The following is a 14595-nucleotide window of genomic DNA, read 5'->3' as shown; positions in this document are numbered from 1 at the left end:
GGTCCCCTGGCTCTGGGCTGGGGTCTCACTGCAAAAAAATCCTTATATCGAAGGATGGACCCCACACCGAAGTTGTCCCCACCTCAAACTTGTGCTGCCCTGATAGACCCAAGGGAGCCCTACAAACGGACATCAGGAACCTGGACTACTGAGTTTTCTTTCCCAGGGAAAATGGAAAAAGGATGTGCCCAGGGGCCCCTGGCCATGGGCTGGGGCCTCACTGCAAAGAATCCTTATATCAAAGGATGGACCCCACACCAAAGTTGTCCCCACCTCAAACTTGTGCTGCCCTGATAGACCCAAGGGAGCCTTACAAACTGACATCAGGAACCTGGACTGCTGAGTTTTCTTTCCCAGGGAAAATGGAAAAAGGATGTGCCCAGGGGCCCCTGGCCCTGATTGCAAAAAATCCTTATATCGAAGGATGGACCCCACACCGAAGTTGTCCCCACCTCAAACTTGTGCTGCCCTGATAGACCAAAGGGAGCCCTACAAACTGACATCAGGAACCTGGACTGCTGAGTTTTCTTTCCCAGGGAAAATGGAAAAAGGATATGCCCAGGGGCCCCTAGCCCTCGGCTGGGGCCTCACTGCAAAAAATCCTTATATCGAAGGATGGACCCCACACTGAAGATGTCCCCACCTCAAACTTGTGCTGCCCTGATAGACCCAAGGGAGCCCTACAAACTGACATCAGGAACCTGGACTACTGAGTTTTCTTTCCCAGGGAAAATGGAAAAAGGATGTGCCCAGGGGTCCCTGGCCCTGGGTTTGGGTCTCACTGCAAAAAATCCTTATATCGAAGGATGGAGCCCACACAGAAGTTGTCCCCACCTCAAACTTGTGCTGCCCTGATAGACCCAAGGGAGCCCTACAAACTGACATCAGGAACCTGGACTGCTGAGTTTTCTTTCCCAGGGAAATTGGAAAAAGGATGTGCCCAGGGGCCCCTGGCCCTGACTGCAAAGAATCCTTATATCGAAGGATGGAGCCCACACCAAAGTGTTCCCCACCTCAAACTTGTGCTGCCCTGATAGACCCAAGGGAGCCCTACAAACTGACATCAGGAACCTGGACTGCTGAGTTTTCTTTCCCAGGGAAAATGGATAAAGGTTATGCCCAGGGGCCCCTGGCCCTGGGCTGGGCCACAACTACAAAAAATCCTTATATCGAAGGATGGAGCCCACACCGAAGTTGTCCCCACCTCAAACTTGTGCTGCCCTGATAGACCCAAGGGAGCCCTACAAACTGACATCAGGAACCTGGACTGCTGAGTTTTCTTTCCCAGGGAAAATGGAAAAAGGATATGCCCAGGGGCCCCTGACCCTGACTGCAAAAAATCCTTATATCGAAGGATGGACCCCACACCAAAGTTGTCCCCACCTCAAACTTGTGCTGCCCTGATAGACCCAAGGGAGCCCTACAAACTGACATCAGGAACCTGGACTGCTGAGTTTTCTTTCCCAGGGAAAATGGAAAAAGGATGTGCCCAGGGGCCCCTGGCCCTGACTGCAAAAAATCCTTATATCGAAGGATGGACCCCACACCGAAGTTGTCCCCACCTCAAACTTGTGCTGCCCTGATAGACCCAAGGGAGCCCTACAAACTGACATCTGGAACCTGGACTGCTGAGTTTTCTTTCCCAGGGAAAATGGAAAAAGGATGTGCCCAGGGGCCCCTAGCCCTGGGCTGGGGCCTCACTGCAAAAAATCCTTATATCGAAGGATGGAGCCCACACCGAAATTGTCCCCACCTCAAACTTGTGCTGCCCTGATAGACCCAAGGGAGCCCTACAAACTGACATCAGGAACCTGGACTACTGAGTTTTCTTTCCCAGGGAAAATGGAAAAAGGTTGTGCCCAGGGGTCCCTGGCCCTGGGCTTGGGTCTCACTGCAAAAAATCCTTATATCGAAGGATGGAGCCCACAACGAAGTTGTCCCCACCTCAAACTTGTGCTGCCCTGATAGACCCAAGGGAGCCCTACAAACTGACATCAGGAACCTGGACTGCTGAGTTTTCTTTCCCAGGGAAAATGGAAAAAGGATGTGCCCAGGGGCCCCTGGCCCTGACTGCAAAGAATCCTTATATCGAAGGATGGAGCCCACACTAAAGTGTTCCCCACCTCAAACTTGTGCTGCCCTGATAGACCCAAGGGAGCCCTACAAACTGACATCAGCAACCTGGACTGCTGAGTTTTCTTTCCCAGGGAAAATGGATAAAGGTTATGCCCAGGGGTCCCTGGCCCTGGGCTGGGCCACAACTACAAAAAATCCTTATATCGAAGGATGGAGCCCACACCAAAGTTGTCCCCACCTCAAACTTGTGCTGCCCTGATAGACCCAAGGGAGCCCTACAAACTGACATCAGGAACCTGGACTGCTGAGTTTTCTTTCCCAGGGAAAATGGAAAAAGGATGTGCCCAGGGGTCCCTGGCCCTGACTGCAAAAAATCCTTATATCGAAGGATGGAGCCCGCACCGAAGTTGTCCCCACCTCAAACTTGTGCTGCCCTGATAGACCCAAGGGAGCCCTACAAACTGACATCAGGAACCTGGACTGCTGAGTTTTCTTTACCAGGGAAAATGGAAAAAGGATGTGCCCAGGGTCCCCTGGCCCTGACTGCAAAAAATCCTTATATCGAAGGATGGAGCCCACACCGAAGTTGTCCCCACCTCAAACATGTGCTGCCCTGATAGACCCAAGGGAGCCCTACAAACTGACATCAGGAACCTGGACTGCTGAGTTTTCTTTCCCAGGGAAAATGGAAAAAGGATACGCCCAGGGGCCCCAGGCCCTGGGCTGGGGCCTCACTACAAAAAATCCTTATATCGAAGGATGGACCCCACACCAAAGTTGTCCCCTCCCCAAACTTGTGCTGCCCTGATAGACCCAAGGGAGCCCTACAAACTGACATCAGGAACCTGGACTGCTGAGTTTTCTTTCCCAGGGAAAATGGAAAAAGGATATGCCCAGGGGCCCCTGGCCCTGACTGCAAAAAATCCTTATATCGAAGGATGGACCCCACACCGAAGTTGTCCCCACCTCAAACTTGTGCTGCCCTGATAGACCCAAGGGAGCCCTACAAACTGACATCAGGAACCTGGACTGCTGAGTTTTCTTTCCCAGGGAAAATGGAAAAAGGATGTGCCCAGGGGCCCCTGGCCATGGGGTGGGGCCACACTGCAAAGAATCCTTATATCAAACGATGGACCCCACACCGAAGTTGTCCCCACCTCAAACTTGTGCTGCCCTGATAGACCCAAGGGAGCCCTACAAACTGACATCAGGAACCTGGACTGCTGAGTTTTCTTTCCCAGGGAAAATGGAAAAAGGATGTGCCCAGGGGCCCCTGGCCCTGACTGCAGAGAATCCTTAAATCGAAGGATGGACCCCACACCGAAGTGGTCCCCACCTCAAACTTGTGCTGCCCTGATAGACCCAAGGGAGCCCTACAAACTGACATCAGGAACCTGGACTGCTGAGTTTTCTTTCCCAGGGAAAATGGAAAAAGGATGTGCCCAGGGGCCCCTGGCCCTGACTGCAAAAAATCCTTATATCGAAGGATGGAGCCCACACCGAAATTGTCCCCACCTCAAACTTGTGCTGCCCTGATACACCCAAGGGAGCCCTACAAACTGACATCAGGAACCTGGACTGCTGAGTTTTCTTTCCCAGGGAAAATGGAAAAAGGATATGCCCAGGGGCCCCTGGCCCTGACTGCAAAAAATCCTTATATCGAAGGATGGACCCCACACCAAAGTTGTCCCCACCTCAAACTTGTGCTGCCCTGATAGACCCAAGGGAGCCCTACAAACTGACATCAGGAACCTGGACTGCTGAGTTTTCTTTCCCAGGGAAAATGGAAAAAGGATATGCCCAGGGGCCCCTAGCCCTGGGCTGGGGCCTCACTGCAAAAAATCCTTATAATGAAGGATGGACCCCACACTGAAGATGTCCCCACCTCAAACTTGTGCTGCCCTGATAGACCCAAGGGAGCCCTACAAACTGACATCAGGAACCTGGACTACTGAGTTTTCTTTCCCAGGGAAAATGGAAAAAGGATGTGCCCAGGGGTCCCTGGCCCTGGGCTTGGGTCTCACTGCAAAAAATCCTTATATCGAAGGATGGACCCCACACCGAAGTTGTCCCCACCTCAAACTTGTGCTGCCCTGATAGACCCAAGGGAGCCCTACAAACTGACATCAGGAACCTGGACTGCTGAGTTTTCTTTCCCAGGGAAAATGGAAAAAGGATATGCCCAGGGGCCCCTGACCCTGACTGCAAAAAATCCTTATATCGAAGGATGGACCCCACACCGAAATTGTCCCCACCTCAAACTTGTGCTGCCCTGATAGACCCAAGGGAGCCCTACAAACTGACATCTGGAACCTGGACTGCTGAGTTTTCTTTCCCAGGGAAAATGGAAAAAGGATGTGCCCAGGGGCCCCTAGCCCTGGGCTGGGGCCTCACTGCAAAAAATCCTTATATCGAAGGATGGAGCCCACACCGAAATTGTCCCCACCTCAAACTTGTGCTGCCCTGATAGACCCAAGGGAGCCCTACAAACTGACATCAGGAACCTGGACTACTGAGTTTTCTTTCCCAGGGAAAATGGAAAAAGGTTGTGCCCAGGGGTCCCTGGCCCTGGGCTTGGGTCTCACTGCAAAAAATCCTTATATCGAAGGATGGAGCCCACAACGAAGTTGTCCCCACCTCAAACTTGTGCTGCCCTGATAGACCCAAGGGAGCCCTACAAACTGACATCAGGAACCTGGACTGCTGAGTTTTCTTTCCCAGGGAAAATGGAAAAAGGATGTGCCCAGGGGCCCCTGGCCCTGACTGCAAAGAATCCTTATATCGAAGGATGGAGCCCACACTAAAGTGTTCCCCACCTCAAACTTGTGCTGCCCTGATAGACCCAAGGGAGCCCTACAAACTGACATCAGGAACCTGGACTGCTGAGTTTTCTTTCCCAGGGAAAATGGATAAAGGTTATGCCCAGGGGTCCCTGGCCCTGGGCTGGGCCACAACTACAAAAAATCCTTATATCGAAGGATGGAGCCCACACCAAAGTTGTCCCCACCTCAAACTTGTGCTGCCCTGATAGACCCAAGGGAGCCCTACAAACTGACATCAGGAACCTGGACTGCTGAGTTTTCTTTCCCAGGGAAAATGGAAAAAGGATGTGCCCAGGGGTCCCTGGCCCTGACTGCAAAAAATCCTTATATCGAAGGATGGAGCCCGCACCGAAGTTGTCCCCACCTCAAACTTGTGCTGCCCTGATAGACCCAAGGGAGCCCTACAAACTGACATCAGGAACCTGGACTGCTGAGTTTTCTTTCCCAGGGAAAATGGAAAAAGGATGTGCCCAGGGGCCCCTGGCCCTGACTGCAAAAAATCCTTATATCGAAGGATGGACCCCACACTGAAGTTGTCCCCACCTCAAACTTGTGCTGCCCTGATAGACCCAAGGGAGCCCTACAAACTGACATCAGGAACCTGGACTGCTGAGTTTTCTTTCCCAGGGAAAATGGAAAAAGGATACGCCCAGGGGCCCCAGGACCTGGGCTGGGGCCTCACTACAAAAAATCCTTATATCGAAGGATGGACCCCACACCAAAGTTGTCCCCTCCCCAAACTTGTGCTGCCCTGATAGACCCAAGGGAGCCCTACAAACTGACATCAGGAACCTGGACTGCTGAGTTTTCTTTCCCAGGGAAAATGGAAAAAGGATATGCCCAGGGGCCCCTGGCCCTGACTGCAAAAAATCCTTATATCGAAGGATGGACCCCACACCGAAGTTGTCCCCACCTCAAACTTGTGCTGCCCTGATAGACCCAAGGGAGCCCTACAAACTGACATCAGGAACCTGGACTGCTGAGTTTTCTTTCCCAGGGAAAATGGAAAAAGGATGTGCCCAGGGGCCCCTGGCCATGGGGTGGGGCCACACTGCAAAGAATCCTTATATCAAACGATGGACCCCACACCGAAGTTGTCCCCACCTCAAACTTGTGCTGCCCTGATAGACCCAAGGGAGCCCTACAAACTGACATCAGGAACCTGGACTGCTGAGTTTTCTTTCCCAGGGAAAATGGAAAAAGGATGTGCCCAGGGGCCCCTGGCCCTGACTGCAAAAAATCCTTATATCGAAGGATGGAGCCCACACCGAAATTGTCCCCACCTCAAACTTGTGCTGCCCTGATAGACCCAAGGGAGCCCTACAAACTGACATCAGGAACCTGGACTGCTGAGTTTTCTTTCCCAGGGAAAATGGAAAAAGGATATGCCCAGGGGCCCCTGGCCCTGACTGCAAAAAATCCTTATATCGAAGGATGGACCCCACACCAAAGTTGTCCCCACCTCAAACTTGTGCTGCCCTGATAGACCCAAGGGAGCCCTACAAACTGACATCAGGAACCTGGACTGCTGAGTTTTCTTTCCCAGGGAAAATGGAAAAAGGATGTGCCCAGGGGCCCCTGGCCCTGACTGCAAAAAATCCTTATATCGAAGGATGGACCCCACACCAAAGTTGTCCCCACCTCAAACTTGTGCTGCCCTGATACACCCAAGGGAGCCCTACAAACTGACATCAGGAACCTGGACTGCTGAGTTTTCTTTCCCAGGGAAAATGGCCAAAGGATGTGCCCAGGGGCCCCTGGCCCTGACTGCAAAAAATCCTTATATCGAAGGATGGACCCCACACCGAAGTTGTCCCCACCTCAAACTTGTGCTGCCCTGATAGACCCAAGGGAGCCCTACAAACTGACATCTGGAACCTGGACTGCTGAGTTTTCTTTCCCAGGGAAAATGGAAAAAGGATGTGCCCAGGGGCCCCTAGCCCTGGGCTGGGGCCTCACTGCAAAAAATCCTTATATCGAAGGATGGACCCCACAATGAAGATGTCCCCACCTCAAACTTGTGCTGCCCTGATAGACCCAAGGGAGCCCTACAAACTGACATCAGGAACCTGGACTACTGAGTTTTCTTTCCCAGGGAAAATGGAAAAAGGTTGTGCCCAGGGGTACCTGGCCCTGGGCTTGGGTCTCACTGCAAAAAATCCTTATATCGAAGGATGGAGCCCACAACGAAGTTGTCCCCACCTCAAACTTGTGCTGCCCTGATAGACCCAAGGGAGCCCTACAAACTGACATCAGGAACCTGGACTGCTGAGTTTTCTTTCCCAGGGAAAATGGAAAAAGGATGTGCCCAGGGGCCCCTGGCCCTGACTGCAAAGAATCCTTATATCGAAGGATGGAGCCCACACCAAAGTGTTCCCCACCTCAAACTTGTGCTGCCCTGATAGACCCAAGGGAGCCCTACAAACTGACATCAGGAACCTGGACTGCTGAGTTTTCTTTCCCAGGGAAAATGGATAAAGGATGTGCCCAGGGGCCCCTGGCCCTGGGCTGGGCGACAACTACAAAAAATCCTTATATCGAAGGATGGAGCCCACACCAAAGTTGTCCCCACCTCAAACTTGTGCTGCCCTGATAGACCCAAGGGAGCCCTACAAACTGACATCAGGAACCTGGACTGCTGAGTTTTCTTTCCCAGGGAAAATGGAAAAAGGATGTGCCCCGGGGTCCCTGGCCCTGACTGCAAAAAATCCTTATATCGAAGGATGGAGCCCACACCGAAGTTGTCCCCACCTCAAACTTGTGCTGCCCTGATAGACCCAAGGGAGCCCTACAAACTGACATCAGGAACCTGGACTGCTGAGTTTTCTTTCCCAGGGAAAATGGAAAAAGGATGTGCCCAGGGGCCCCTGGACCTGACTGTAAAAAATCCTTATATCGAAGGATGGACCCCAAACCGAAGTTGTCCCCACCTCAAACTTGTGCTGCCCTGATAGACCCAAGGGAGCCCTACAAACTCACATCAGGAACCTGGACTGCTGAGTTTTCTTTCCCAGGGAAAATGGCCAAAGGATGTGCCCAGGGGCCCCTGGCCCTGACTGCAAAAAATCCTTATATCGTAGGATGGAGCCCACACCGAAGTTGTCCCCACTTCAAACTTCTTCTGCCCTGATACACCCAAGGGAGCCCTACAAACTGACATCAGGAACCTGGACTGCTGAGTTTTCTTTCCCAGGGAAAATGGAAAAAGGATGTGCCCAGGGGCCCCTGGCCCTGACTGAAAAAAATCCTTATATCGAAGGATGGAGCCCACACCGAAGTTGTCCCCACCTCAAACTTGTGCTGCCTTGATAGACCCAAGGGAGCCCTACAAACTGACATCAGGAACCTGGACTGCTGAGTTTTCTTTCCCAGGGAAAATGGAAAAAGGTTGTGCCCGGGGTCCCCTGGCTCTGGGCTGGGGTCTCACTGCAAAAAAATCCTTATATCGAAGGATGGACCCCACACCGAAGTTGTCCCCACCTCAAACTTGTGCTGCCCTGATAGACCCAAGGGAGCCCTACAAACTGACATCAGGAACCTGGACTACTGAGTTTTCTTTCCCAGAGAAAATGGAAAAAGGATGTGCCCCGGGGCCCCTGGCCCTGGGCTGGGGCCTCACTGCAAAGAATCCTTATATCAAAGGACGGACCCCACACCGAAGTTGTCCCCACCTCAAACTTGTGCTGCCCTGATAGACCCAAGGGAGCCTTACAAACTGACATCAGGAACCTGGACTGCTGAGTTTTCTTTCCCAGGGAAAATGGAAAAAGGATGTGCCCAGGGGCCCCTGGCCCTGATTGCAAAAAATCCTTATATCGAAGGATGGAGCCCACACCGAAGTTGTCCCCACCTCAAACTTGTGCTGCCCTGATACACCCAAGGGAGCCCTACAAACTGACATCAGGAACCTGGACTGCTGAGTTTTCTTTCCCAGGGAAAATGGAAAAAGGATATGCCCAGGGGCCCCTGACCCTGACTGCAAAGAATCCTTATATCGAAGGATGGACCCCACACCGAAATTGTCCCCACCTCAAACTTGTGCTGCCCTGATAGACCCAAGGGAGCCCTACAAACTGACATCTGGAACCTGGACTGCTGAGTTTTCTTTCCCAGGGAAAATGGAAAAAGGATGTGCCCAGGGGCCCCTAGCCCTGGGCTGGGGCCTCACTGCAAAAAATCCTTATATCGAAGGATGGACCCCACACTGAAGATATCCCCACCTCAAACTTGTGCTGCCCTGATAGACCCAAGGGAGCCCTACAAACTGACATCAGGAACCTGGACTACTGAGTTTTCTTTCCCAGGGAAAATGGAAAAAGGTTGTGCCCAGGGGCCCCTGGCCCTGGGCTGGGGTCTCACTGCAAAAAATCCTTATATCGAAGGATGGAGCCCACAACGAAGTTGTCCCCACCTCAAACTTGTGCTGCCCTGATAGACCCAAGGGAGCCCAACAAACTGACATCAGGAACCTGGACTGCTGAGTTTTCTTTCCCAGGGAAAATGGAAAAAGTTTGTGCCCAGGGGCCCCTGGCCCTGACTGCAAAGAATCCTTATATCGAAGGATGGAGCCCACACCAAAGTGTTCCCCACCTCAAACTTGTGCTGCCCTGATAGACCCAAGGGAGCCCTACAAACTGACATCAGGAACCTGGACTGCTGAGTTTTCTTTCCCAGGGAAAATGGAAAAAGGATGTGCCCAGGGGCCCCTGGCCCTGACTGCAAAAAATCCTTATATCGAAGGATGGACCCCACACCGAAGTTGTCTCCACCTCAAACTTGTGCTGCCCTGATAGACCCAAGGGAGCCCTACAAACTGACATCAGGAACCTGGACTGCTGAGTTTTCTTTCCCAGGGAAAATGGAAAAAGGATACGCCCAGGGGCCCCTGGCCCTGACTGCAAAAAATCCTTATATCGAAGGATGGACCCCACACCGAAGTTGTCCCCTCCCCAAACTTGTGCTGCCCTGATAGACCCAAGGGAGCCCTACAAACTGACATCAGGAACCTGGACTGCTGAGTTTTCTTTCCCAGGGAAAATGGAAAAAGGATGTGCCCAGGGGCCCCTGGCCCTGGGCTGGGGCCTCACTGCAAAGAATCCTTATATCGAAGGATGGAGCCCACACCAAAGTTGTCCCCACCTCAAACTTGTGCTGCCCTGATAGACCCAAGGGAGCCCTACAAACTGACATCAGGAACCTGGACTGCTGAGTTTTCTTTCCCAGGGAAAATGGAAAAAGGATGTGCCCAGGGGCCCCTGGCCCTGACTGCAAAAAATCCTTATATCGAAGGATGGAGCCCACACTAAAGTGTTCCCCACCTCAAACTTGTGCTGCCCTGATAGACCCAAGGGAGCCCTACAAACTGACATCAGGAACCTGGACTGCTGAGTTTTCTTTCCCAGGGAAAATGGATAAAGGTTATGCCCAGGGGTCCCTGGCCCTGGGCTGGGCCACAACTACAAAAAATCCTTATATCGAAGGATGGAGCCCACACCAAAGTTGTCCCCACCTCAAACTTGTGCTGCCCTGATAGACCCAAGGGAGCCCTACAAACTGACATCAGGAACCTGGACTGCTGAGTTTTCTTTCCCAGGGAAAATGGAAAAAGGATGTGCCCAGGGGTCCCTGGCCCTGACTGCAAAAAATCCTTATATCGAAGGATGGAGCCCGCACCGAAGTTGTCCCCACCTCAAACTTGTGCTGCCCTGATAGACCCAAGGGAGCCCTACAAACTGACATCAGGAACCTGGACTGCTGAGTTTTCTTTCCCAGGGAAAATGGAAAAAGGATGTGCCCAGGGGCCCCTGGCCCTGACTGCAAAAAATCCTTATATCGAAGGATGGACCCCACACTGAAGTTGTCCCCACCTCAAACTTGTGCTGCCCTGATAGACCCAAGGGAGCCCTACAAACTGACATCAGGAACCTGGACTGCTGAGTTTTCTTTCCCAGGGAAAATGGAAAAAGGATACGCCCAGGGGCCCCAGGACCTGGGCTGGGGCCTCACTACAAAAAATCCTTATATCGAAGGATGGACCCCACACCAAAGTTGTCCCCTCCCCAAACTTGTGCTGCCCTGATAGACCCAAGGGAGCCCTACAAACTGACATCAGGAACCTGGACTGCTGAGTTTTCTTTCCCAGGGAAAATGGAAAAAGGATATGCCCAGGGGCCCCTGGCCCTGACTGCAAAAAATCCTTATATCGAAGGATGGACCCCACACCGAAGTTGTCCCCACCTCAAACTTGTGCTGCCCTGATAGACCCAAGGGAGCCCTACAAACTGACATCAGGAACCTGGACTGCTGAGTTTTCTTTCCCAGGGAAAATGGAAAAAGGATGTGCCCAGGGGCCCCTGGCCATGGGGTGGGGCCACACTGCAAAGAATCCTTATATCAAACGATGGACCCCACACCGAAGTTGTCCCCACCTCAAACTTGTGCTGCCCTGATAGACCCAAGGGAGCCCTACAAACTGACATCAGGAACCTGGACTGCTGAGTTTTCTTTCCCAGGGAAAATGGAAAAAGGATGTGCCCAGGGGCCCCTGGCCCTGACTGCAAAAAATCCTTATATCGAAGGATGGAGCCCACACCGAAATTGTCCCCACCTCAAACTTGTGCTGCCCTGATAGACCCAAGGGAGCCCTACAAACTGACATCAGGAACCTGGACTGCTGAGTTTTCTTTCCCAGGGAAAATGGAAAAAGGATATGCCCAGGGGCCCCTGGCCCTGACTGCAAAAAATCCTTATATCGAAGGATGGACCCCACACCAAAGTTGTCCCCACCTCAAACTTGTGCTGCCCTGATAGACCCAAGGGAGCCCTACAAACTGACATCAGGAACCTGGACTGCTGAGTTTTCTTTCCCAGGGAAAATGGAAAAAGGATGTGCCCAGGGGCCCCTGGCCCTGACTGCAAAAAATCCTTATATCGAAGGATGGACCCCACACCAAAGTTGTCCCCACCTCAAACTTGTGCTGCCCTGATACACCCAAGGGAGCCCTACAAACTGACATCAGGAACCTGGACTGCTGAGTTTTCTTTCCCAGGGAAAATGGCCAAAGGATGTGCCCAGGGGCCCCTGGCCCTGACTGCAAAAAATCCTTATATCGAAGGATGGACCCCACACCGAAGTTGTCCCCACCTCAAACTTGTGCTGCCCTGATAGACCCAAGGGAGCCCTACAAACTGACATCTGGAACCTGGACTGCTGAGTTTTCTTTCCCAGGGAAAATGGAAAAAGGATGTGCCCAGGGGCCCCTAGCCCTGGGCTGGGGCCTCACTGCAAAAAATCCTTATATCGAAGGATGGACCCCACAATGAAGATGTCCCCACCTCAAACTTGTGCTGCCCTGATAGACCCAAGGGAGCCCTACAAACTGACATCAGGAACCTGGACTACTGAGTTTTCTTTCCCAGGGAAAATGGAAAAAGGTTGTGCCCAGGGGTACCTGGCCCTGGGCTTGGGTCTCACTGCAAAAAATCCTTATATCGAAGGATGGAGCCCACAACGAAGTTGTCCCCACCTCAAACTTGTGCTGCCCTGATAGACCCAAGGGAGCCCTACAAACTGACATCAGGAACCTGGACTGCTGAGTTTTCTTTCCCAGGGAAAATGGAAAAAGGATGTGCCCAGGGGCCCCTGGCCCTGACTGCAAAGAATCCTTATATCGAAGGATGGAGCCCACACCAAAGTGTTCCCCACCTCAAACTTGTGCTGCCCTGATAGACCCAAGGGAGCCCTACAAACTGACATCAGGAACCTGGACTGCTGAGTTTTCTTTCCCAGGGAAAATGGATAAAGGATGTGCCCAGGGGCCCCTGGCCCTGGGCTGGGCGACAACTACAAAAAATCCTTATATCGAAGGATGGAGCCCACACCAAAGTTGTCCCCACCTCAAACTTGTGCTGCCCTGATAGACCCAAGGGAGCCCTACAAACTGACATCAGGAACCTGGACTGCTGAGTTTTCTTTCCCAGGGAAAATGGAAAAAGGATGTGCCCCGGGGTCCCTGGCCCTGACTGCAAAAAATCCTTATATCGAAGGATGGAGCCCACACCGAAGTTGTCCCCACCTCAAACTTGTGCTGCCCTGATAGACCCAAGGGAGCCCTACAAACTGACATCAGGAACCTGGACTGCTGAGTTTTCTTTCCCAGGGAAAATGGAAAAAGGATGTGCCCAGGGGCCCCTGGACCTGACTGTAAAAAATCCTTATATCGAAGGATGGACCCCAAACCGAAGTTGTCCCCACCTCAAACTTGTGCTGCCCTGATAGACCCAAGGGAGCCCTACAAACTCACATCAGGAACCTGGACTGCTGAGTTTTCTTTCCCAGGGAAAATGGCCAAAGGATGTGCCCAGGGGCCCCTGGCCCTGACTGCAAAAAATCCTTATATCGTAGGATGGAGCCCACACCGAAGTTGTCCCCACTTCAAACTTCTTCTGCCCTGATACACCCAAGGGAGCCCTACAAACTGACATCAGGAACCTGGACTGCTGAGTTTTCTTTCCCAGGGAAAATGGAAAAAGGATGTGCCCAGGGGCCCCTGGCCCTGACTGAAAAAAATCCTTATATCGAAGGATGGAGCCCACACCGAAGTTGTCCCCACCTCAAACTTGTGCTGCCTTGATAGACCCAAGGGAGCCCTACAAACTGACATCAGGAACCTGGACTGCTGAGTTTTCTTTCCCAGGGAAAATGGAAAAAGGTTGTGCCCGGGGTCCCCTGGCTCTGGGCTGGGGTCTCACTGCAAAAAAATCCTTATATCGAAGGATGGACCCCACACCGAAGTTGTCCCCACCTCAAACTTGTGCTGCCCTGATAGACCCAAGGGAGCCCTACAAACTGACATCAGGAACCTGGACTACTGAGTTTTCTTTCCCAGAGAAAATGGAAAAAGGATGTGCCCCGGGGCCCCTGGCCCTGGGCTGGGGCCTCACTGCAAAGAATCCTTATATCAAAGGACGGACCCCACACCGAAGTTGTCCCCACCTCAAACTTGTGCTGCCCTGATAGACCCAAGGGAGCCTTACAAACTGACATCAGGAACCTGGACTGCTGAGTTTTCTTTCCCAGGGAAAATGGAAAAAGGATGTGCCCAGGGGCCCCTGGCCCTGATTGCAAAAAATCCTTATATCGAAGGATGGAGCCCACACCGAAGTTGTCCCCACCTCAAACTTGTGCTGCCCTGATACACCCAAGGGAGCCCTACAAACTGACATCAGGAACCTGGACTGCTGAGTTTTCTTTCCCAGGGAAAATGGAAAAAGGATATGCCCAGGGGCCCCTGACCCTGACTGCAAAGAATCCTTATATCGAAGGATGGACCCCACACCGAAATTGTCCCCACCTCAAACTTGTGCTGCCCTGATAGACCCAAGGGAGCCCTACAAACTGACATCTGGAACCTGGACTGCTGAGTTTTCTTTCCCAGGGAAAATGGAAAAAGGATGTGCCCAGGGGCCCCTAGCCCTGGGCTGGGGCCTCACTGCAAAAAATCCTTATATCGAAGGATGGACCCCACACTGAAGATATCCCCACCTCAAACTTGTGCTGCCCTGATAGACCCAAGGGAGCCCTACAAACTGACATCAGGAACCTGGACTACTGAGTTTTCTTTCCCAGGGAAAATGGAAAAAGGTTGTGCCCAGGGGCCCCTGGCCCTGGGCTGGGGTCTCACTGCAAAAAATCCTT

The sequence above is a fragment of the Lonchura striata genome, chromosome 23 (assembly GCF_046129695.1).
Source record: "Lonchura striata isolate bLonStr1 chromosome 23, bLonStr1.mat, whole genome shotgun sequence".
Lineage (NCBI taxonomy): Eukaryota > Metazoa > Chordata > Aves > Passeriformes > Estrildidae > Lonchura > Lonchura striata.
Note: the sequence above shows the minus strand (reverse complement) of the source record.